General features: G+C 46.7%; 1 long non-coding RNA gene across 1 annotated transcript; it reads right to left on the bottom strand.

Annotated features, from left to right (window-relative positions):
* Positions 1 to 2,483: 2,483 nt before the first annotated feature.
* LOC136993329 (uncharacterized) lies at positions 2,484 to 21,842 on the bottom strand. Its single transcript, XR_010885613.1, has 3 exons — positions 21,817 to 21,842; positions 17,023 to 17,158; positions 2,484 to 2,584 (listed from the first exon to the last, which is right to left on the bottom strand). It is a non-coding gene; the product is annotated as an uncharacterized lncRNA (long non-coding RNA).
* Positions 21,843 to 23,260: the final 1,418 nt, after the last annotated feature.

Here is a 23,260-nt window from a genome sequence, read left to right on the forward strand (position 1 = left end):
TTCTCCAAATGGAAGTCTTACCCATAATGTCAAGGCAATGAGAAATCAGCCTAACTGAGCCCAAGCCTGCAAATTTGGTGTCTAGAAACATCTCAGAGAAACAGCCATGGCTTTGGAGCAAAGTTTTCAAAGCACCTAGGTGATTTATAAACCTCTGTCCCACCTTCAAAAATTGCTTTTTTACTTTTGAGTTCTTGCACATGCTGCTTACTTTTACTGGGAAGGAAACTTTGGAGATCCAAATCACATCAGGAGTTGAGGTACTTTTGAAAGTTTTATTCATTAAATCTATTTTCACCAGCACAAGACTGGACCCCATCTCTATGTTCACAACAAATTGCAACACAGACTCTATTAGCTTAAATATCTCCACGTTCAGGATGCAAAGACTCTTCTGTGTCTAAAAAGCAGTTTGAGCAACAGGTATACCACTGTAAGGACATTTCTAGAAGAAGCAAGACCTTACCCAGAGATGATATGACTGAAACTCCTTTGTTGTTGGCTGTTAAAGAAAAATAAAAGAAATGCAAATACAGATTTGGAAAGAAGAGGAGGCACAAGAGAAGGCAGTGTCAGAAGTGGTTGGCAGCGGTTAAATTAAAGGCCTTAAGCGACTTTATGGATTCTTACTTGAAGCAGGGAGTCGCAAGGTTCAAAATGGTCATATACAAGCTCTTCTCAGTGACCCACAAAGCACTGATTGCGGAGCTGTGGCCTTACATCTGTACAAGTAAAAGGCAGCAGGCAAGGAAACAGATTTAGCGATATGCAGTACACATAACTGCAGTAGGAATCATTCAAAAATACGGGAAGGAGGACCTTTAAGCTGATCTGCTTTACCCATCAGCTTCAGAACAGGAGCTACATAGTATTTTCACCTGCAAATCCCTATCTCATGAGGTATTTGTTGGAGTATGTTCCCTAGCCTAATCCCAGCCCACGGAAACATGCTGTGCAATTCCAATCACCTTCAAGGCAAGCTAGGTCAATGTTCCTGAAAAGTCCTATCCAGGAACCCTCATCAGCCTGAGATAGAGGAAAGCCTGATAAAACTGGATTTCTTCATTCAAAAAGATCAGTAGAGTTTGACCAAATACATGCGTGCTGGAAACATCAGCTAATTAAATTTTACGTTTAGCAACAGCCATATATCACAATCGCTCAAGTCTCTCTGCTGCCTCAGCCTCGGTGGCCTGCAGAGCTGCTACCTACAGATGTCTGTCCACAGCAATAAAAGAAGGCAGATTATTTGCTCAGATGACAAGTTATACTTGGACCCAACCGTCCTCATCCACGCAACAGAACAGCATTTACAACCTCCTTCCAAAACATGGGATGCCCGAAGCAATTAAAGAAGCTACCAGAAAAAAACTGGGGAATAATCTGTTTAATAGAAGATTGCCACCAGCCTCACATTACACCAAGACAGATTAGGCAAGCAACTGCATGAGCCAGAAAACATCTGCTAAACAAAATCAAAATTAATGATAAACAGAATGAGTTCTTTGATGGCTGATTTTCGCCCAGCTGCCTAGAACAATAAAAGAGCTGCTCACAACAACTGCCAATTAGTTACTCGCGCAAAAGCGTTTGAAGGAGGGGGACCTGAGCTGGGAGAGCAGGACACAGGCACGGGTCCCGCGTTTCACATCCACGCATCTTCGGAGAGACCCAGTGCCTTCCCCGACCCAGCCAACCAGCCAGACCGCGCTCCAGGCACCACACGGTGTCGTGTTTCCCGTCTTTTCTTCTGAACTTCCTCCCAGCACCATCATTTTTTCTCCTCTCGTGACCGGGTGTTTTCCCAGCAAGGAACTCCCCTCCTTCTAGCTGCTCCAAAACCCCACTTGGTAACACAAAACCGTCTCAGAACTTCCTTCAAGTTCACAGCAAACTGTCTGCCGCGTACCTCGGACACAACACCAGTTTGGGAAAATCCACTGACCTTGGTTGGACAAGCTGCCGTTAGTCCACAAAATGTGGGTTTGTGGGGTTTTTTTTGTTGTTTGTTTGTTTTTTACCCTCCGCAGACTATAGAAACACTTGAATAGATAAATACAATAAAGGAAGAGCGAACAACAGCCATGCTGAAATCACATGCATGACTCCTCCGAGCTACGTCATGAGGATATACTGCTGTCTTGACTACTCAGGAAGGTGAAGTCCCCAGCCAGCGACCAGGGTGCTTCGCCGTGGTTTCAAAGCCGCAGCTTTTCTTACGGGCACCAACGCGAGCAGAGCCTAGGCTGGGCCGTTTTTCCCCTAAAAGATCCCAGGGCCGGCGTTTAGATCCCCTGTGAGCGTACACCAGCCCTTGATTCGCACCCCCTGAACTATCACGCAATTTTATAACCAGAAGAGCAACTTTATATTGAAAATATTTACAAGCTGCTGTCACTAAGAACAGGTGAGCGTTATGAGGCAGCCGCTTGGAAACACGGACAGCAGCAAACTCTTGCAAGGGTGTTAAAACGAACATGGGTTTACAAGTTACTGCAAGAATACGCAACACTGACAAATACACTGAAAGAAAACGGTATTGTTTCCTACCTTTTCTTCTTGTGACTTCAACCCTTCTGGATTCCTATAACGAAAAAGAGAATTTTTTGAAGAACATGAGAATTGTTCAAAGGCAGCCTGAACACAAACCCCTAAGCACCCCGCCGCTGCGGCAGCGAAGCGCTTACGAAGCTCTGCACAACAACCGAGCAGTAATTACAAATATGCGATTTCAGTTTGTTCACAAATATTTAACAGATCAATACGTCACCTAAAATGATTCATCATTCTGTGGTAGGCTACAAGGTAGTGCACAATATCTTTAAATTAGTATTTTTTTTCCCTATTGATAGAAGGGAGCAGCTAGGAGCTTGGGGATATTTTACTACACCAAGAATTCAGGGCGAGGGGGAGGAAGCAGTTACAAGCATTTGAGCAGAGACTTGCTCAAGCACCTGAACAGTTCAGTCAAAATAACCGGACTGCTCATGCTCAGCTCATTTAAACCTTTGCACACCCACATCATTTGCAGCGTTTCTTGCAATGCATCACTACCATCTCCAATAAAGAAACTTAAAAAAATACACTTCATAAAAAGTCAAAAAGGATATCACATTCTCAGACAATACTCTGCTTATACTAATGGTGAGACCCGAGAGGAATAAATATTTAATTCCAAGCAGGAAAATTATTTACGGATTAATTACGAATATATACGATTGCCATTACTAGAATTATTTCTCACAGCCGGGACAGGAGAGCGCTTTCCAGCAACATGGGGCCAGGAGGCAGCGCTTTTTTGGCTGCACCTGGGCGTACCTTTGAACCGGCACAGCTCTTACTCCATAACCTACTCCCGGATTTTAAAAGCTCGTTTCCCCTTATGGTGCCTCCCGCGGCGCTTTGCCACGACGCAGGCACCGAGCGTGCCAGGTCTCTGCCGGGGGCTCGCAGCCCCGCTCTCCCTCCGCCGGCCGGGCCCCGCTTAACCTCACCTCATTCCCCCGGCACTCGCTGTTCTTAGATGTTGTTTTATCCAAGGCTGAAGTGACAGGAGGGCTGCTGCTTTCCTCCTTTTGAGGGGAAAATAACACATTGCCTCCCCTGGACAGCTGAGTTTCTGGCCCACTTGATGCTTATTAGGGATTTGGTTTTTTGGGGTTTTTAATGAAATACATCCCTGCAGACATCATCTAGACAAAGGGAAGTAAAATACACTGCTACGTGTCTAATGAAATATATTCAAAGTCCCTTCTGTAGCACAGAAAGTCCTGCCACAGGTTAATAGAAAACATGGAAAGCTGCCGTGGGAGCACACGGTAGAAAATGCAGAGCTTTGAAGCGAACGAACATAAAAACAAAAAAAAGAAAAAAAAAAATCAGCTTATGGAAGTAACAACAGTATCTGCTCAGTGAACTCCTATAATACTGTCTAATGTTCTCAGGTTAATTCAAAATGGGGTGTTTTATTCAAAGATGCACTCTCGCATGCAGAACGTGTTCTGCGACGTCCTATCCGTCCGTCTGTCTCCCGCAGCGCCAGCACACGGGGCCGCCAGCGCCAGGGGCTGCTCCAGCCCTGGGGGCACGAAGCACCACAGATGCTCCTTGGTCCAGCTCAGCTCGAACACTGCGACAACCTATATTTTGCTCGCCGTCACTATTTGCGTATATTGTGCATAAACAGCTTCTCTCTTCTGCAAGGGCCCCACAAGCCCTTTTTCCTCGAGAACAAGGTATTTCAGTGAAGAAGTAGAATCAGGACAGCAGTATGGTGTCTCTGGACCTCTCCAAGCCAACCAACGGGTAACGCAAAGAGTCAGCACGGATATTTCTTATAAAAATATTAAGTCGTTATCCTCTGTAGGACGCTACATCAGCGATCGTGAGAAATATGCAAAATGGCAGCCAGGATTAGCAGAGACTTCAAAGCATTTACTCTTTATGCAGCAAAGCCCCGAGATATGCAGACAGTTATACTCCAGGGACCTCTCAAAGCTTTTCAAATATTAGTTTGAGAGGTGGGGCACAGGATAAAAAAAAAATCAGATAGAGCCTGCTATCATTAAGCCCATGCACATGTAAAGTGGGCAAAAGGGAAGAGTACTTTTAAAGCTCCCCTGGAGTCCCGCGCTTTAACAAGCTGTTTGAATTCTTTGCAGTTCAAAGGCTTAGAAACACTTAAACCTAATTACAACTATTACATTGATCAAAAGAAAAAGACAATTACACTCCATAAAATATTTTAAAGTGTCAGCTCACTTGTTTTTATTTTATATCACTTATTATTTATACCTTTTCGGTATTTCCATGAAAAGGATAGCAGAGACACTGAAAAACAAAGGCTGGTCCTCAGAGTTTCCCTTCCTCTTTTACTCTGTTCCTCTTAAAATTACAAGCTCTAATGAATTTCAGCTAGCTAAAAAACAGATGCAAGATTCAGAGGAAAAGCTTGATAGAAATGCAACGGGAGAATAAGAGGTCAGGTTTCAAGAAATCAGTTCTTTAACTGACAGAATATCAGCACTGTCCCCTAGAACATCCCACTCCATGGAGAAATACATGGAGTGAGAAAAAACAACTTGAAAAACAAATGTTCCAGGCTGATGGCACGGAGAACACTCAAAATTTTAGATGCGTACACAAAAAAAATCTGGGAAAGAGAAAAGTGTCTGGCAACCACGGCAGAGCACAGACAGCAGCCACCAAACCGCACCAGTCCAGGTAGACAGACAACTCCTGGAGGTTTCTGCTCCTCCGGTAAGTGAAAATACAGCAAAGGCTCAAATTTTTCTTACGATTTAGCCGAGGCAAATACCACCTCTTTTTTGTAAGACAAAAAAGGAGAAACGATGCTAATTTTTCTTCTTCACAGCATGCTGAATGTAAGATGACCTTACTATTAATGACCATATGCCAGTAAGATACATTACCAGCAAGTCCGACCCCAGGCATACTACTGTGACACACAGTCGCTTTGGCAATCTCTTTACAAAAAGGAGCAGTCCCTTTTTCTCTGAAGTGTAAGATATTGCTCTCAAGTAAAAATCACAAGGTTTTTATAACATTACTAGTAGAGAACCAAACTATTTTCATAAAAGTGACGCTAAAGTACTCAGATGCATAGCCTGAGGAGGAATAGTTTTCAGCAGAAGCCATAAAGCAGATGGTTATAAACGAGACTTATTTCTTGGGCACCATTTAATGACTGCAAATTCCTTTAACTAAAAATCTAATTTTATCATAGAATAAATCATATGTTTTTGAAGTGAGAAATTTGTTTCAGATTTCTCAACCCCTCTACAGAACTTCATGAATAGGGGTTGCAAACCACTTTAAATACCATTTAACTAATACAGCCATTTTATTTGTCCAGGCTTACTTTTAGCACCTATTTTCCTCCTTTGAAATGTTAATTGAACACAGAATAAAGAGTCCCTCTATTCTCTAACTGAAGTGCCAAACCATTGTTTAGGTGGAAATCAATGCAGCGTGCTTGTGCCAGCACTGCTTTTCGCAAGACATCCAGCTACTGAAAAACTATTTCCAAGCACTAACGAAACCAGTGTTAGCACCTGACTGCAGATACAGTGTCATCAAGTGCGATCACTATTGTTAGCTGGTTTGGGAGGAAAAAGGGTCAGAAACACAGGTCACTCTTCCCCCTAGTTGCTCTCACGCAGCTTCCCCTCCCCGTGGCTGCTGCGGGGAGATGTTGCACACCAGACACCTGCGCAAACCTTACGCAGCTAAACAAGGTTTGTGCACAAAGCCCTTTCCTGCTCTTGCAGGAGGGGAACGTCACTCTTGCAGAAGACAGCGTCTTGATGTCCTGCCAAGCCGTAAGAGCCGGCTTGCGTTGGAGCCTCCTGATTAAAGCTGAATCATGGTCCCGCAGCCAAGCTGGGCACTTCTGCAAGGAAGAATCGCATTTCATCGAGAACAGGCTTGGGGGGAGGACGACACTTTACTGTGCAGAGTTAAAGTACGGCTATACAGATGGAATACACAATATAATAGAGCGCTTGGGGGCAAGGTGGTATAAATGATTTTACTGACAGTCATTAGCAAGGGATCCCAGCAGCAAAACTACTTTCAGGTCATTTCATACTAGAGTAAATAAAATCTTTAAACACTTTTATAAAAAGTGCAGCTGCTGTATGCCCACAAAGAACATATTGCATACCGCACAACCCAGCAATGCTTTTCCTTCCTGGAGATCCTCGTTGCAGGAGGGGGCTGCAGGAGCTGCTCCCGCTCATCTGCACGAGGGCGAAGGGTGCACGGACAGCACTGTTGCAACAAGGGTCTGTAAACGGACACCACGTCCTTTGGTGTTAAACAACCCATAGTTGAGCACTGGCTTTGTGCAGCCCCGGGGTCCCCTGCCTGCATTCGAACACCCCAGGAAGCACCCGAGCGAGGCAGGGAGCTGCCGCTGATGGAGAGGAACAAGCACCATGGGGAGGTGCCGCTTTCCCCATCGACCTCAGAGATGGACGCTCAGGGGTGATGAACTCGGGTCTAAATACTAAGTCTTCCCTCTACAGACACCACAAAAAGTTGATAGCCTCCAAGGGGAGGGGAAAACACGCATCCAGGGGAGGCCAGCAAGCAGCAGGCTGACCCTAACACCTTATTTCTACAAAAAGATACAAGGAAAACGCAAGTATTGCTGTGAAAGTAGGAGGCCCCTCACACCTAACCCCACTGGGAACTGGTGGCACCAAACTGCTTCCAGGGAGCACCCAGCACCTGTGTCGCTCCAGCTCCGCATTCCACCAAGAGACCATATTGTGCAAGGTTTCCTTTCTCTAACACTGCCTTTTACCTCAGTCTTCACTGAATTCGTGGTTTTTGCATAGGTCACGTGCAGAGCGTGTATTGTCAGAAATGTCTGGATTTGGGAAACATACACACTGAAGACTGGCATTTTTGGCACTCTAGGATAATAGAAGATTTGTCTTCAACTCTCCGCTCCAAAGGCAGAGAGGGCTCATGAGAGCCACATTCATTTGAGCATCCTCCTCCCTCCCAAAACCCTTGAAAGGCTTTGGTGGGGTGCTCTGGGGATCACATTTTTTGCTTCCTTTTTTTTTAAAATCTCAGACTGGAGGAGTTTGCTGGTCAGCCCTATTTGATATCTTGGTATATGCAGTCCAGGATCTGGACATCTCTAAAAAGTAAAACTCAAGAAAACATAAGAAAGTAACCACTGCACTAAAAATATCACTTTTTCCTGTTAAGGTCACCTGAGATTAGCTTTTATTACACCAAAGCTAATCAGCAGTTGACCATTTGGGCTTGTTAGAGCTACACCCCCAAGTGGTGGTGGTGGGAGGGTAAAGAAGGACCACATGCATGCACTCTTCTAGCTTTATATTATGGCAAAACTAACTTAAAGACTAATTAATTTCTGATTTGGAAGATAGCCAGGGATCTTCCAAGCTCAAGAAACAGCTATACCCAAACTGCTGGGACTGTTAGTCATGATCTCTAGATCTAATTCCAGTACCTCAAGGGCAATCTCTATTAATAACACCTCATTTTTCTCTGCAGCCAAGGAGTGACTAGGCAAACACACACAATCAGGTGGAACCTCTAATGACAAGAAATAATTATTGCAGCATGAGCATGGAGAGGTCATTTAGAAACAAAGCCAGCCCAGGACTGTCTGCTGAGAAGCACAGGTCCTCCAAGGTGTAAAACACCCATGGGCCCAGGGGACAAGATGCAGACACAGGAATAAGCTCTCCCTGGAGCTCTCTTCCAGGCAAGTAAAATAACACAGTCTAGCTTTTAGGCAGGTAATATTAACAATCTACAGCAGGTTACAAAAAAAAATATCATTAGGTATCTAGAATTTATAGCTGCTTGGGGCACGTATGAAATTACACCAGCAGAAGCTGCTGTGCATGGCTATAAGCAATCTATTAACCCAGATCCTATAAGTGTAGGCTAGACATTAAAGCAAGCGTAGAATATCTGTAAAATACACCCTTAACATAGCCTTTTAAATAAAAACGTGTCAGCTCGCTACTAAAATTGCCCATGGTTTGAAAACAGTCACAAGCACGCAGATGCTTTGTCATACGTGCTGCCCCCCCCGTTCAGTGCTAGAGCCGACGAGGTGCGTCTGTCCTGCACGTACGTCTGTCCTGCACACTCCCAGCCACCAAGGTGCTCCCAGGACCCTGCAGAGCTCCGGGTCTGCGGATCAGGCAGAATGAGACACATCGTGGGAAAAGGCTCCCTGCCCCAAAATGCCCCCCTGAAAAGGTTAGACAGAGTCTAACGCTGTCATAAGTTACATTTGCTTCATGTTACTTCAATTTGTAAATTATGCACAACATGCATGTACAATTCCCCAATACTGAGGGAAAAAGACTGTTTCCTGATTCTTCCTATAAATAATTGTTCTCTCTCCTCCCTGCACATCTGCTCTTCCAGCACGTTAATGCGGCCGCTTGTAGCTTCCTGCACTCTAATCTGAAAAATGAGCGTGCTTCACGAGGTTCGTAATTAAACGGTCACAATTAGGTTTGAAAGCAGGAAAGACAAGTTCCTGCCTGCTACTGCTTCCTAGCTGTTCTTTGACTAAAACCAGAGGATTAGCGCTTATAACTTAGGCACGTACAGACGCACACCACAAGTAGGATCACAGAGCAACAGCCTCCCGCACTGTTTTAAGGAGTAAACCTTTGCAGTACGCAGGTTTTCTTTGCTGCCCTTTGCAACTTCTGCTCCAGCTTCCTCACTTTTTCAGGTCAGGTATTTACAGGGTTGCTGCCACCAGGAATTGCGGTTTAGCCGCAGCTTCCCCAGGGTGCTTCCTCCCAAACACGACCCAGCGAGCAGCGCTTGCCAGCTCCTCCGCCAGAAGCCTCTGATCATCGGAGCACGACACCTAACAGGCACCGACAGCCCTTAAACGCAGCAGTTCCAGGATACCCTCGCTGCGTTTTCAGGCCCCTGCCCTCCAAGACCGACGTAGATCTAGCCCCAGGGAGCGATTTTTAATGATCCTGAGCAAAGGTTAGCGTAGGGGGCTCTGCCAGAACTGATGAATGCAGTAGGTGGAAGAGATGCAAGAGAACGGGTAAAATATTCCGGACCACAAAGTTATCCGTATTGCTGGAGCGCAGCGAGCCTCCCGCTGGATGCTTTCCGAGGAACAGACTGCAGTGCTCGAGCAGGCGGGATAAAGCGAACGCAGCTCGGCTCACGCACTGTCCATCACCGACTCGGATGTTACCTCCGAACGTGTCGAGTCTCCAGGGACCTACCCTCAGGATCAACCTAAATTCCTAAAGATACAGTCCTGGCTCATTCAGCAAATAAATAGAGTGGTAGCTCCTATTAATAGGGTATAATCCCAGGAATTTCTTTCCTTCAGAGCATGTTCTTTCCTGTCCCGAAAGAGGGGTCAAGAAAATTACAGCAAAGTCCAGCAAATCGCCAGGCAACTCTGCGTACAGACTGTAGCATTTGCAGTGTTTAAGACTAACACGCAGCTCGGTTTAGCAATCAGGATTTTCCGTTTAGAGCCACGAACACAATATATTTTCAAAAAAGATGCTAATGAGGCAGAGAGCATCCACTTTGAGCCAGGCAAAGAGAAAATAAAGCGCACGCCACCACTCAGAGAAAGCCTGGTATCAGTACAGAAGCCGGCAATTTCCATTTGTCCTGTCTGGTGTGAACACGGAGAGAGGCTCTCCCGTCTCCAACCGCAGCATCATCTGCTCACCCATACGGCAGCTAATTGAGATAATTGCTGCATCTCTGATTTTACTCACTACCATTTCTGGACTTCAGATTATAAAGCTAGGTACAACTCCCTAAATCTCTACACTGTCATAGGGAAGCTCACTAGAAGCCTGTTTTAGAAGCTAAATATGCAGATGTATCCTTCCTAATCTAAATATCTAAAAATTCCCCTGCTCGATGGTGGGAAGTTCTTTAAGCAGAACTGCCTTTAAGCTACTGCCACAGCCTTTTTTTGAAGGGACGATACACTGCATATGGGGGGGGGGAAAAAAAAAGTCGATACTTATTCTCTGAAGGTTAAGTGGCTTCTGAACAGAGTATCAGCAAATTTAGCACTCCATCACATCACAGCCAAGCTAACCAAAGGCAATTTTATTTTCAAGATTTTTTTTTTTTTTACTCCGCTTTAGGAATATACCAGCACTTTCCAACTAGACAGGATTTTTCCAGCCGTTCAACTGCAACATGAGGAGAACCAACAGAAATTCGATTCCCACGGGTCAGTTTGTGCCACAGCTCGGCACCGAGCCGGGCACCCCAAAGCCCCGGGCTCCCTCTGCTCCCCGGGGGGCAAGTGCCCAAGGGGGGGGGGTCACCTCCAGGCAGGCACTAACCCCCCGGGCACCACCACGGGGAAGCACGCCTGCAACCCGCTGCAGGTCCCCTTGCTATTAACCGAAACGTAATAGCCCCCAGCGGGCTGAACAGGGCGATCCCCTGAGAGGTACCGCACAGGGCACATTAATAAGTTAAAAAAATAAAGGAAGCGGCGTTTTGGTGCCGCAAGGGACCGTACGCAGGAGGAGAGGCTAAAGCGCTGTGCACAGCGGCGGGCGCTCGCTCTGCCCGGAGCCCGCTGGCTGCCGTCGAGTTTGCCCAATTCTGCAGAGATGCTTTGACACGGAACAGGGCAGCGCAGCCGAGTCCTCCAAAACGCCGGGCTTCCTCTAAGCTGTGCCCGCAAGTAGGTCACCGTGCACCCCGACAGCCCGTGCTTTCCCTACTGAACCGCAGTCATCAGATGTGGAGTAGAAATTGTCATTTTTCACAATTTAGTGTGAAATATTATTATTACTAATTTCACAAATTAGTATTCAAATACACAATAACTGCCTGGGTCCAAGTCATGCGATGTTCGAATATTAGTACTTCAAACCTAATGGCATTCCATAAGATACAGCTTTTATTAAATCCTTCGGGGACATGGGAGAGGGCAGGCAGGGTCTGGGAATTAAAGGGCACCTGACTTGTACATCCAGGCACTATGAAAGAATTTCGCAGCACCTTGAACTGCAAATACACTAATAACTAGAATTTGGAGAAGAAGTTTTATCTCCAAAGAGGTAAAAAAATATATATATTTTTTAGAATTGTCTACAATAAACATTACAGCTTGTCAGAGACACCACATAAAAGCAGGTAACAAGGAGTGAATTACTGGTACATAAAGTGATACAAATAGAAATTTAAGTCTTGTTTTGTCTCCCTTTTCCATCATTAAAGTTTAAAGCAGGAGCAGACTGTAGCCCAGCATAGACTTTAATTCAAGTCTGATTCTCTCCTTCCTTTCTCCAACCTGACTTAGAAGCAGAAAGAGCACATGCACATGGCAGAGAACACATTCCTAATAACTCTTAAAATAAATACCAGGATATTAGGTTTTCAGCTGCCTATAAAATTGATACACTGTGCCTGTCCTATTCCAAGCTCGTGTTCTGAAATCATGCCCATGTCTGAATTATAAGCAAAAGCTTTTATCAAAAGCCTTCCCCGTTCCGCCTCCTACTTCCCAGAGCTCCCCTTCAGCAGTCAGACGAGGAAATACGGCTTTGCTGGGGGAAGGAGCACATCATCCCCACGACTCCCCTGCTGCTCAAAACAAGCAACCGGCGTCTTCTGTTGAAGCATTAAGTGCAACAACATTTAAGAACTTGCAGATAATTAGCAATTCCCGCAGTAATTGATACTCCTGGCCAAGTGCAGCTCATGCACCGAGCGGATGGCAGAGGCCGGTCTGCCCCGCGCAGCGCGGCACCGGAGGGCTGCTACGACGCAGCCGCACGGGGTCCTGGTGCAGGATAAGGTGACATTTATTACCTTGAGATTTTAAGCAATTCATTAGTTATTACTTCCATGGCATCCGAGCAAGCCAAGTGATGGGTATCCCGCAAAGCCAATACCTTCCAAGCACCAGTGAGAAAGTTTAGCACCTTTAAAAAAAGCACATTTGCTACAATTATTAGTATAAAAAACAAGTTTAAGTGTTAGCATAGCTACAAGTGATATTTTGAGGCTGGTGATGAAATTTAAGGCATAAGCCAAGACATAAGGTGACAAGATTGAATCATAGGTACAAATGATCAAGGAACTGTTAAATACTGGCACAACTTATCTAGCTTATGCTTTGAACTTAGCTGTTACAGCCCAAATCGGACAGCCAGCAGCACACCAATACAACCATGCATGGACAAGGGCCTTGCTCTTCCCTGGAACGGACGATTAAGGTGCAATTCAGTATCGCGAGGTATCTAGATCTGGCAGTAGGGAGCGGAAAAGCAGCCGTGTCAGTGCATCGAGTTTGCAAGAGACACCGTTGGCCACGTGGGCACGCCGAGGTTCGCCCACGAGGAAGAGCCGCCCGGAGCGCAGCCCGGCCACGTGCAGGGGATACGGGATGCTCCGCACATCGCGCTGCGCTTCGGCATCTCGCTGCTCTCAAACAGCGGCGTGGGTGGCAGAAAGAGCCGAGCACAAAAACCAAGCGAGAGTGATTGAGCACTTCTACAAAGTCACGCACAGTTCTGGTTTTACAGCCCAGAACAGACTCCAGGATACCTGCCAGTCAGTCTTTACTATAATCACTTAGAGCTATCAGCGACATCCAAATATTTTCCTCTAACAATTTAGGACAAACCAACCATACCTCTACCAATATGGGATTATTCTCCGCTTTCACACTATCCAGTTATGACAACATTGTCCAGGCTACCTGCCAGCAGTGTCCCGGAAAACATAATACAAAATTTAATTTCTGAGACGTAGTGCTGTGCCGTCTCCTGTTTGAGGAGCTCCCATTAGCAGATGGAGCTCTGCTCCTCAAATCGCCAATGAAGACCTGCAGCGCTGGCGGCTGCTGCTGCGCCGCCGAGCGAAAAGCGGAGGGGAGAAACTTGCCCCAGCTGCAAGAACCACTGCAAAAAAGTTTGGCTTCAGCACATATATAAAAGCAGCCTCTCATGCAGATTTGAGAATAGCAGCTAGTTGTCAAATTTCCATATTTAATAAGATGCTTTTGTAGAATATCCCAGTGGGTTAAAGAAACAGTCTGAGCTACCAGTGTGGATGACCTTGCAGACCTCAAGCGAGAGTTGGCTTTCCATGGGGATTTTCAGACGAATACTCACTTAAGTCTTACATGCAGAACCCTGCTGCTATTTCAGATCGAGGTTGTTCATATCTTTACTTTCCGCTGTGCTCATACTGGGTCTCCATGCAGGCGCCACAAGCAGCAACAGCTTTTACAAACCCACGTCCCTCAAGACATCCCCTCGCAGGAAGGACAGGCAACCCCGACGGCAGCACTGGCCGTCCATGCAGCGCGGTCACTCCTGCCTCAGCACGAGCCTGCCCGCCCGAGGGCAGAGGCACAAGCCACCCACAAGCACTACCCCAGAGCAGATGAGCTCGATGTATTTTGGTATATATTGCACTGTATATCAAGCACCATGATGGTTCAACCCGAGGAAGCTGAGCTTCCCAGCTCCATGGAAGTCCACACAGCACCCAGAAGCTTGCAAGAGCTTCTCAGTGCTCTGCAGAGTTACCCTACAGAGAGCTTCGCATAGTAAAAACAACTGCAATATTCTCCAAAATGAATATGGCCCAAGCGAGTCATAGCTTTCCAATTAAATACTAGCATTGTCCTTTTAATTACGTTTCCTATTTTAATTCATTATACACCCACAGAATTTTAGCCTGCATACATATGCATGTTTATCACTACTCTAATCAAGACTAAAACTATTTCAGAAAACAAACCTCTTCTCAGGAGCGCCCTGCAAATCTGACAGGCAGAAGGCTGAGCATCAGGAAAACATACACTATTAGCGTGTTGCGGATTTAATTTCTCATCCAGAATAGCTGTATATTGCAGTCTATGGCTTCAAGACTTATTTTTGCTTTATAAATGCAAAGCACAACTGCAATAATTCTACCAGACCATGAAGAAATCGATTTAGCAATCTGAACATAAATTAAGCAATGTTTTTGATTCAGTAAACTTGTTCCTATTTAGATGAGAACAAGTATTACTGAAGGTCACTGACCCATACCTGAGTATTTGCTTTGAAGTTTGCAGGAATTTTAGATCAGAGCATGCTTCGAATTATTTGACCTGAAAATTAACCCTTTACATATTTTTTAAGTAATTTAGTGATTGCTTAGGAGCTTTGCCATTAGTGATTTAACATTTAAAACATGTGTTAATGGAATTACATATTAATCAAACCATGTATTTGGTAATTAACAAACATTTCTCATGAATAGAGAGCAGCATGTCAGAGTAACTGACTGTCGCAGGTTCCAAACCCATGAACTGCGAGAAACTGCACATTCCAAAAGCAAAGAACAGCTACAATTTCAGCATGAGATATGCACTGCAAATTTAAAAAATATGACTAGAAAAGAATTAAGCAATTTTTATTCTAAAAAAGGTAACATGGCTAAGCTGTTTTCTGAAAGGCAAAGGAAACATATTTTGAAAACACAGCAGACTCCTCACAATTTCACTAACCTGCCTGAAAACTAGTCAGGCCTCTCAGATATCTGTCTGGTTCTACATGGTATGAACACTATTTCTTGTGGAACAAGCTTTCTGTACAGTTACTTTTTCAAAAATCTGCATTACAACTGTTATATCCCTTGAAGTTATTTTAACTGCATACTTTGTATATAATAAACTAATATTCACACTTACTATAAATTGTGTACAAATCTGAATACAACTCTAGCTGAGATCCTTTCACTTCAAGCATGATCAGGTAATTGGTACAGTAACTATTGTTTTTAGAGCAAGATCAATTGAATGACCATCTGTCAAGTAGTGTGATAGTTCTATGGTTTATATTAAAATAAATCATTTGAGTAATGAATTTAATTCCTAGGAGTAACTTTTTTGAAAGTCAAAACTAATATGCATCAGTGAGGAATTGCTTCATTTTTGACATGCAAAGGATGCAAAATATTTCATTATTTTTAACAAAAGGCAAAAGTGATTGAGGCAACACAAGAAAAGTTTAACATTACAGTGCCAGCATATTGTATTTTTTTGCTGTACAGAATGATGTAAAGTGAGCTGGGCAGGATTTTTGCCACCTCTAAAGAATGATACCTGAAGGAAACAGCACATGAGACCAAAATGAGAATTGCAGAATCATCACTGTCTCCACTGAAAACAATTTCCAAGTCCTGCTAAGCAGTGAAGAGTACCTTTAAGAACCAGTGCATTATTTCAATAAGACAGTTTGACATAACTGGATATTTGTAGATGGGAGGTGACCAGGAAAAATGGGATTCTCCCATTAGAACAGTATCCTGAGACTTAAAAATAGATGCAACTGCTGCATGATTCCATAAAGTGTTCATAACTAACCTGGCACTAATGTGTCTACTGCTACTTAAGTGTCTCTGAGAAAAAAATATAAAGATACTGAAATGTCCTTTTCCTCTTGCCTCCCACTAGCTCATTTTCAAGCATTTGGGCAACTACTTATAGCAAACGTACAATAGTCAGGAACTAAATAACTAAAATTGTTCCAGCATTCATCGTTTTGTTCTGGTGAAAGTCAGTTCTGGATTTTTCTGGCCTTGTTCACACGCCTCGGATTTTCAGAAACGGGAAGCCCCGAGCTTGCTCATATCCACGCAGCAAGCTCCCACTAGCAGCCCTGGCTGGGAGAGCTGCCCTCCCGCCCCGAGAGCCTGCGGAGCACCGTGCAGCAGAGGCCAGGTCTCCGCACGCGCTGCACAGCCATCCAACACAGCGCCTTCAGCGGTGAGGACAGCTGCAGCTGCTCCACAGCTTCTGCAAGCCCAGAGCTTGGGTGCATAAGAGCTCATTGCAATCAGGCATTAACGAACGAGGAGTCACACCTGCTGATCGCACCACAGAGCTCCTCTTGGGCTGCACCACGTTCATCATCACTCCCCAGAGCTAACACCATTCCCTTGCTCCCTTTCAAATTGCTCTGCACTTCAGTGGTTTGACAGAGTCAACAGGTAGCAGGGAAACGCTCGGGGCAGTAACTCATGTTGGTTCGCTCAGAACAATCTGTGGCACGGCTTTCCTTTAGTTAAACAGCAAAAGGACTTCTTCAGGTTTCACCTGAAAAATCCAATGAGCCAGGTGAAGAGCCAGAATAAAGACTGTTCATAAAATTTAGTTGTTCCCATTAGTCCCAGCAGCTCCAGGGCAGAGTATTGTAAAGCCGTGGGGGGGCAAAAAAATGCATCTCAATCACCAGATGTACACGCTCACTTTTAAAACTATGGCAATACACTAAAAAAAGTATAAAAGCTTCTGTTTCCTGGTCTCTACACAATCACTGTTTCTTCACGGACCTCCTCAGCAATTGTTTAATACAAATACACATAAGCCTTCACTTGTTTTCTCTTTTCACAATATGAAAAGCCTGAACACAGCATAAAAATAGAAACAAAAGAGTTGTAGCTGCAGCAGCTGCTGATTTACAGTACCTCTTGATGCAACCTCCCTTCATCCAAATACAGCCTTCTGCTCCGGTCCGATTCCATCCATCCCCTCGTGACCGACGGGAAAACCCCAAGCAATATGAGAGAGAGCCAAAAGCTTCTCGATTTCATCATTTCAAGTCTGTTGAAAACAAGAGAACAGTCATAAAACATTATCATCTCAAAACAAAACACAGCTGAGATCCACTAACATGGCAGAAGCTTCAGCCAAGAGCATATATCTAAACTTAGTAATTGCTGATGGAGCTTTGCAGGTTCACATGGCATAAGCACTAACACACTGATGTCCTATTTTGTGCCCATCAGTGTATGGGCAATGAATTCCTGCTTTTTGATAGTGTTATGAAGTATTTGCCCCCAGACTACTCTCCACTGGAGATGCTGTTCCCAATCTGTTCCTAAGCAGCACCTGCAGAACTAGGGCTCTCTGCAACTTCTGAGCTAGCTGCTGCAGCCAGGAGCAAACCATATCAACCCCAAATTTTAGAGTACTGCGGAAACCAAAGGGTGACTTTATCCTGTCTCCAGGGAACTGGAGAGCACAAGGTTCCTTCACAGTCAAGGACTCGCACTCATAACCTCAACAGATCCTCAGCAAAGCCCAACCAGACACTTGCACTCATGACAAGAAGGCTCATGACAGAAAATATACTTGTTCCCTCAGATTCAGAGAACAAGTCTCCCACAGTTACAGTGACTCTTACCCCTCCCCGTCCCTTCAGCTAAGATCAGATCTGCAGGGCCAGAGAGCCTGGGATGTTGCACCTGAACCCCCAAAAGCAGGAATCATCCTCCAGGTGCAGGCACCTGCCAGGTCAGCAGGCTCAGGGGAGGCCACTAAAACCACCTGCAAGGCATGACCTGAACTCAGGTCTGAAGAGGTCTGACATCATTCCTCCAAACCATGATCTGGATCAGCTGCACCAGAGGGAGAAGTTACTCCAAGCATGATCAGAGAGAACCAGTGCATGCTGTGCACAGGTGCCTAACCCCGAAGCCAGCCTCACCACAGGAGCTCTGCAAGAACACAGAGCTTCCCCAGGACCTGGGCACTTCACCTGAACCTCTCTTTTTTGGCAGCAGAACACCAGATTGTACTATTACTTCTCATAATAAAAATAGTCTTCAGAACTAACACCGCTTTTGCACTGCAGCTGAAGGAAGTTTTGACCTTCCATAGCAGTTGCACAAGGTGCCAACGCAGACTCATTAAAACATAATGATCACTTAATGAAGCAAGCAATGGTACTTCTGTAGCATGCAATAGGCTACTGTTTGGTTTGAGCAATGTACATTAACAAGACAAGTTACCTGCTAATGGCAAAATTAAGCCCAGCTGTATTAAGTCACCAGCAATACACCTTATCTTGACAGGACTCATTTTACAGCATTTTCATACCATGTATTTGCTCCAGGGTGTATCCAGGCCTGGAGCAACACTTAATTTTGGAGCCATGACCACTTACACCAGCGCTGACTTGTTGGCTTTAACTATTGTCTGCCCCAAAGGCATACTGTCAATAAAATAAATGCAGCTTATAGTCATTCCACACCACTCATCAGTGGAGTTAAGTCACTGCTATATCTCAGTACTAAGGTAAACACCATGAACTGAGAGCACTCAGGATGAAATCAAAATTTATTAGGCTTTCTAAATTCCAATTAGAAAGCTCAGATGTAATGTTACTGGGGCTACAAATAAATCTTTAATAAGCCAAAGTCACTGTATCAATAAGCAACAAGTATAATGTTACATTATAAATTGCTCTTGCACAGCAACACTTTCGCACATTTTTACAGAGGTATTTTGTATGCTTTGCTGATATCATCACACCATAAACAATTTTGCAATTCGAGAGACCTCCGACTTGTATGCTGTTCAAAATTACAGGCCTAGAGCACAAACAGAACACTAGCTAGTTTCCTGTATAATAAGTAAATAAGTACTAGAAAACATGACGATGCTTGGATTAGGTTGCATACGACACTGATGAAACAGAAAGGGCAACCTCCATGTGCTAATAACATTAGGGTTTTTTTTAATTGAATTTGTAAAACATCTTTCTCCACTTAATTTAGAAATTGTTTGTTTTTATTGCATGCTGACTGACAGTGTGTTAACAAGTTGCTCATAATAACCGAGAGGTACATTAATATATATTATATATCTTAATAGCCTAAACCAAGCAACAAAGATGCAGCACAAATAGGAAGCAAGGGTTAATTCCGAAATCAGAGCATTGCCATTGCACTGGGCACCCTCCCCAGCAGCTCAGCAGCACTGCCTTACACAGAGCCAGGCACAGCAGGCTTGTCTCGGCTAAACAGAGGATTCCTTGCACAATCCGGTCAGCAGTTGTGCCATATGATATACAGTAATAATACAGTTACGGGATTGTGATCCAGAGTTCACTGAGGTCAGCAGGAGGATTCAAACCGATTGCAATAGACTCGGACCACCGCTGCGAACTCCAGCAGTTTTACTACCATTTTCCTCCCTCACTCGAGGCACACGCATGCAGGGTATGAGCCTACATGGACATCACTGCCCAGATAAATCAAAGCTTGCATGCGGAGGTCCAGCATAAAGCAAGATGCTGTACATAAAAGGAAAAATTAGTGAACAATGTGTGGCTAGAGATTAGTAGTATCCTAAAATCTGGGGAGGGGGGAATCTGCCACACACCTGTTCTTAGCAACATGCATGAGCAAGCAGAGGCAGATTTTAATCTACTACATAACACAAAATAATTGCAATGTAAACCTGCCTCTTAAAGCAAGCATAAGATTAATGCATCACAAAATATGTAATGCATCTCCTCTGGCTTCAGGGGAATTGTTTCCAGAACAACTTTGGCTCTTGGGTTAAAAAAGACAGCATACAAAACCTGCGACAAGCTCAAGCCTGTGGTTTCTTCCTCTGAACTAGAGCAGCATTACAACCTTGCTCATAGCTCTCATTGCTCTACTAAGAAACACAACACAAGCACAGCAGCACCATGCTATGCAGCAGTATTCAGGGGCAAATTCAAGCCACTGGTGAAGTAAGCTGCCTCCTCTGCTTATGTAACAGGATTTTGCACCGTGACCTGCAAGCGCTGCTGTAACATCGTAACTGCAGAACGCCCATCCTGAACTCGGATGCTTCTGTGCATGGACCAATATACAGCAAAATTCTCAACTTGCATAAAAACGGGTGAGGAATGACAGGGAGCACAGGGAAGCCCAAGACACCGCACAGGGCTTGGCACCGCTCGAGCGGAAAGGCTCACCTTGAAGGGAAGGAGAACTAGCCACATGGGCCCTTTCGGGGGAGAAAGGCACAAACTGTTTTAACACGCTTGCGTGATATGCAACATAAACAGATTGCTACAGAGATCCCACAACTTCTTCCTGCGCAACATGGAAGCTTTAAGAATTATGGTTACTATAATGAGATTAAACAATTTGCCAAAAGCAGTTACATGGCTACTTGCATCACAGCTTATTTTTCAATAACAAAAAATTAATACTTCACAATAGTTTTTAATGATTTCCAACAAGATCCACATTAGAAAGACAGACATTCAACTTAATTACGTGAAGTTAGGACTGTTGCTATAGCAAAAGCAAAGCACCAGGACCCAACCATTACCCCACATAAATCAGCTCTATTAGCACCAGATAAGAATCTGCTCCTTAGTTCCTCCAGCATCAGCTGCTCCGATTGCTTTAGCCTTATCAAAACAGCATTTCTGTGGCCTCCAAAATAATTTTGATATCCATAATTTCCTGCAGAATGCTGCAAAGGCTACAAAATTAAGACGAAAACCCATCATAAGATAACCTTTTAGCACAGCATAACGAAGCCAAATAATCATTTATCTACAGTACCTTAGATAAATACTTAAAGTTTTGACAAATTAAGTACTCACTGGAAACAGTTGCAATGTCTAAGCTCAAACCAGACATTTCACTTGAGAGCAAAAGCAGCCAAGTTACAGAACGGAATACTCCGGATTGAGAAAATCATTTGTTCCTTGAATTTTTCATGACGCTAAACGTTCTCAAACAAGTTTGGGGATCAGTCCCCCAACCTTCAGCAGTTTTTAACCGCTGCTTCCGAGGGCTCCCGGGTTTGCTCCGGGGTTGTGGTCGCAGAGCCCCGTCACCCCTCCCGTTACCCTCCGGTGGGCAACGCCGGGAAGCTGCTTATTTCCGCAAGGCACGAACGTTTTGGAGGGAGCAAGTCGGGAAGGGAGCCCAGGACTTCAATAAAAGTAGTAATAAGAAAACCAGCATGCTGCGCCGTCGGCTGCCGGCCGCGCACCGGGCTCCGCCTGAAGGTCACCGGGCGGCGAGCGGGTCCCCAGCGCCGCCTCCCCCCGAAACCCCCCCCGGGCCCCCGCGACCCTCCGTCGAGGACCCCCGGCGGCTCCCCCGGGCCGGGCGGGCTCGTGCACCGCGGCTCCCCCGCGCCGGCCCGGCAGGACCCGCCGCCACCGACGGGGCGGCCGCCGCCGCCGCCACCACGGCGCCACCCAGGGGCCGCGGGGGGGAAAGCGGCGGCCGCGCCGCCGAGCCGGGACGCCCCGGCGATGGCCCCGACGGCGGCGGCCCCGCGCTGCCTCCCACCCTCCGCGGCCCTCGGGGGTGTGGGGACGGGGCCGCACTGCCCGCCCGGGGCCGCCCCCACGGGCTGCGGGGCTCGGTGTCCGAGGCAGCGCTCCGGCTTCCCGCGGGAGGGGGAACCGCGGGGGGGGGGGGGAGCCGGCGGAGCCCCGCCGCGCGCGGTCTCACCTGGCGGCGGCGGCGGCGGCGGCGGCGGTGGCGGCGGCGGCGGCGGCACAGTGCGCGCCGCGGGCCGGCCCGGCCCTATTTCTGCGCTCTGGGCCGGAGCCGCCTGACGTCACCGCCGCATTTGCATATTCCGCCCAATCGCCGGCACCTGTGCGGGCCGCCGGCCCCGCCCCCTCGAGCCGCGCCGCGCCGCGTGGGGGGGGGGGTGGCAGCGGGGCCGCCCCGTCGGGGGGCCGCGTCGGGGGGCCGCGCCGCGGGGAGGGAGGGGGGGGCGCAGGGAGCGGGGTCCCCCCGGGGGTACGTGGGGGGGCTGGGCCAGACCCCCCCCCGCGGCCCCCGCTGCGGCGCTGCCCCCCCCTCCCCCCCGAGCCCGCCCCGTCTGTGCGGGAGCCGGCAGGGCCCGCCCGACGCCGCCGCGGGGCGCCCCGCGCCCCCTGCCTTGCAGGCGCCAGTTCGCCCCGCTGCACCCCAAATTTCCGGGCTGCGCCCACGCCGGCGCACTCGGGGCGCCGCGCCGTAACATCACGTTGGGGTCGGGGGGAGGGGGTGTGACCTCCAGCAACCGTCCAACAAATCAGAAAAAAAAGTCTGTGGCTTAAAAAGCAGCCGCTGACGCAACAGATTTCGCGCCCGACGACGCAGGGGCGCGAGCGGTGGCACTTGCGCTGCCCCGCACGGCGTTTTGTGGGTTCCCCTTAGTTACGTCCCTGCCTGTCGTGGTTATTCAGGACTGAAATCCATTCCTTCTCCTTCCCACCGTAGCATCGGGTTAAAATATATATATATATAATCACTGCTCATTTATTTTTTAAGAAGAGTTGAACGTTTACAGGAGACGGTAGAATTAAACGGGATTTAAGGTGTCTGGTTTCAAATGCTACGAGGAGGATTAGGCGCAACCTGGCTGAGCAGCGAAGGAGCCGCGACACCCGCAATTAACGACGAGAGGAGCGGGTCGGCCTGAAACACCCGATCAAATACGCCCGCTTTTGTATTTCTGCCTGTAAAGAATCCGACAGCTGGATCTGACTGAACAAAAGGGCATTTGCCATTGACTTCGGTGAGAAAAGGCCAGGACCCCTCGCTCGGCCGCTTCAGAGACACAGGCGACGCGCAGGACCCGGCCTCTGCCCGAAGAAAATCTGCTTACTAAAGCGTGGTTCGCAAAAGCAGGCGCACGCCTGCGGGGAGCAGAGGCTCCTTCGCGAGACTGAGGGGTTTTAGTTGTTCTTCGCAGGAAACGCCAAGAGATCAGGCAGGTGCGTTTGCGGGATTTCTCCCACGTGTAGCTCTGGCCAGGCTAATGCTGCACTTGCAAAAAATCGAGTTTATTCTACCCAAACTGTGCACAAGGCTTGCAGGGGTTCTTCTGTGCTCTGGTTTTCTTCCTCCTAATGAGAAAGATCTGAAATTGCTGATTTCAGGTTTGGATTAAAAGAGAAAT

The sequence above is a fragment of the Apteryx mantelli genome, chromosome 14 (assembly GCF_036417845.1).
Source record: "Apteryx mantelli isolate bAptMan1 chromosome 14, bAptMan1.hap1, whole genome shotgun sequence".
Taxonomy (NCBI): domain Eukaryota; kingdom Metazoa; phylum Chordata; class Aves; order Apterygiformes; family Apterygidae; genus Apteryx; species Apteryx mantelli.